This window comes from Tupaia chinensis, unplaced genomic scaffold, assembly GCF_000334495.1.
Source record: "Tupaia chinensis unplaced genomic scaffold, TupChi_1.0 Scaffold000074_1, whole genome shotgun sequence".
Lineage (NCBI taxonomy): Eukaryota > Metazoa > Chordata > Mammalia > Scandentia > Tupaiidae > Tupaia > Tupaia belangeri.
Genome location: NW_006159534.1, coordinates 3,098,664 through 3,101,729, shown reverse-complemented (window position 1 = coordinate 3,101,729; position 3,066 = coordinate 3,098,664). Strand labels below are relative to the sequence as shown.

Genomic DNA, 3,066 nt, shown 5'->3' with positions numbered 1-3,066 from the left:
TTTAAATTCATCCATAGTTTTTCATAATATTCATTTTCTATGAATTTTTTGAAGACCTATATGCTTCTACCCTAGACATTCTGGTTCCCTACATTCCGATTGCTCTTGAAGTCATTGACCAGTTAGTTCATAAATATTTATAAACCTGTGAGCCCAAGTACATCCTAGGTTATTTCTCTTCCCACTCAGAGTAGATGACCAGAAGTACCACTTGATCATCCATTTGCTAAAGAATTATCCTTCACCTCTGCCTTGAAGATGCAGGAAGGGGCCATGAGCCAAGAAATGCTATCAGCCACCAGAAACAGGGCTAGAGGAAGCAAGCAAGTACCTTTTCCCCAAGGCCTCCAGAAAGGAATGCAGTCCTGCCAGCACCTGTTTTTTGCTGCCCATATCAAACTTCAGACAGTAAGAAAACAAATCTGGACTGTATAAGGCACCACGAGAGTGATCATTGCTACAGCAGCAATGAAAAACTAATATACCAGCTAATCCCACCTTGTTTATAGCAGTATTTCTGGCATTCTCTCCATATAGCTGATGAGAGCACCAGCTTGTGTGGTTCTCTTCTGGCTCCACCACTCAAACTCACCATTGGTGACTGTTTTAACCACTGGACTTGTACCAGGAACTATCTCTACCCAACCTATCACCAGTGACAGGGTCCTCATTGCCAGTTGGCAGGAGAATGATCTGCCTCCGAAACCCCACCTTATCACCTGCTTTTTTGAAATGTTCCTTAAGAAATTGTTGCAAGCTGAGTTACCTAGAACACAAAATTGTATGACAGTTTGTTGTTCAGAAGGTTTACTAGGGAGTGCTTTGAGAGTGGACACCTGTGGGAGGGAAGGAGCATTGGGCAGAAATAGAGCTACAGTACAGGTCTGACAGCTTCTGCCAACCCACAGGGAGCTCTAGACCTGAAATGACCCATGAAAATTGTCACTCATTGGACCAGAAATGTCTCTACCTCCACCTCAATCAATTTCTGGAAGTGGGCCACCTCTGGAAGGACATGTAGGCAAGCTGGCTCTTGGCATCCATGGAAGAGATGACAGCTAAAGGCTACTCACTAATGACACTTCTGGGAGCTGTACTGACAAGTTCTTCTTTGAAGAAGGGCCTCCGTATCCACTATAGGCCCTCTCCCTATCTAAACAGTCAGTATTGCACCCCAAGACAAGAGGTTAGAGGATTTCTCTATAAGGAAACTGGATCATTAAAAACAATGCCTGGAGATACCGACATTTGAGGGTCTGTAATAAAATTGGCTTCAGGGAGATTTAGCAGTCAACAAAGCTCTCAGGAGTACCAAATGAACTGAGTACCTCTCTCTTTAATAGAAACATCTAGCCAAGAATTGCCAGACATATGAAGAAATCCTCAAACATGCCAGAGAAAGACCAAGAGAAGCAGAAAGGAGAAAAGAGATCCGCCATCTGCGGAGGGACCACCAACAAGATGCAGATTTTCATAAAAACCCTCACAGGGAAGACCATCACCCTTGAGGTTAAACCGTCGGATACAATAGAAAATGTAAAAGTCAAAATCCAAGATAAGGAAGGAATTCCTCCTGATCAGCAAAGACTGATCTGTGCTGGCAACCAGTTGGAAGATGGGCATACTCTGACTACAACATCCAAAAGGAGTCCACACTTCATCTTGTGTTGAGACTTCGTGGTGGTGCTAAGAAAAGAAAGAATAAGTCTTACACCACTCCCAGGAAGAATAAGCATAAGAAAAAGAAGGTTAAGCTGGCTGTCCTGAAATACTCTAAGGTGGATGAAAATGGCAACATGAGCCGCCTTCGTCGGGAGTGCCCTTCAGATGAATGTGGTGCTGGAATTTTTATGGCCAGCCATTTTGACAGACATTATTGTGGCCAATGTTGTCTGACTTACTGTTTCAACAAACCAGAAGACAAGTAATTGTTTATGAGTTAATAAAAGAAATGAATTTTTTAAAAATAGTAAGAAAAGAAAGAAGTCAGAGGTAAAAGTGATAATGCAATAAGCAGAAGAAAACATCTCTTTCAAAACTATCATTTTATACTCGGGGAAATAAAGGAAGATATTAGGTCTGTGAAACAATACAACACAGAGGTGGAGGGAGTGGGAGTGAGATTGATGGATTCAGAAGGAAAAAACTTTGGGAAATTAAAATACGATCAAGGAAATACATTTTTTGATAGAAGAGTTAGAAGCAAATATTGATACAATCCTACATGAAAAGTTCTAAGTTGATTCTAGAAAGTCCAACATCTGAATAATGGGTACTATAAGGACAACAGAGAAAATGGTGGAAAGAAAATTATTTTTTAAAAAAATCCAGAACAGGGACCAGCAGTTAGCATAATGGCTATGTCTCTGGACTCCCACGTAGTCGACTGTGGTTCGCGTCCCGGGGACCCAGTGGCTTAAACTTACACTGGGCGCATGGGCGTGCGTGCCCAAGAGGAGAATGGAGAAGAAGGGATTGCGGCATGGGCATCCCCTCTGGGGGGTGATTTCTCACTTTCTGTCTCTCTGTCTCTCTCTCTCTCTCTCTGTCTGGCGAGCGCACGCGCCCAATAGCAAAAACTCTCTAAAAAAAAAAAAAAATCCAGAACAGAAGTATCTAAGTTTCTAAAGTAAAAGAGTCCAATACACACCTGTTTGGCTATCTGAGAAGATACTTAGATACACAAACATTAGGAACAAAGAAAATATTCTAAAATTGTCAGAGGGAAAAATAAGATCACATACTAAGAAAAGAAATCAGAGTAGCATTGACCTCATCTGCAGCAGCTTAGGAAAAATAAAAAAAATGCCTTAGAGAAACTGAGGGGAAATCATTCCAGTTTAGAACATTATACTCAACCAAACTGTAAATTAGGTTATATATTAGATAGAAAACAAGAATATAAGTCAGGCATACTTACATAAAATTGCCACAATTTTAAAGTCTTTTTTTATTAAAGAATTATTTTATTTTATTTGTTATTATTTTTTTTAACTTGACCAGAAAGAAAGGGAAACTGAGAAAGCAAGCAACCAGGTTAGGACTAGAACCATAGTCAGCCATGTG

The 3,066-nt window shown here is 40.6% G+C and overlaps 1 pseudogene; it reads left to right on the top strand.

The window, feature by feature from the left end:
• The first annotated feature begins 1,461 nt into the window (after nt 1-1,461).
• Nucleotides 1,462-1,948, top strand: LOC106733774 (ubiquitin-40S ribosomal protein S27a pseudogene; annotated as a pseudogene).
• Nucleotides 1,949-3,066: the final 1,118 nt, after the last annotated feature.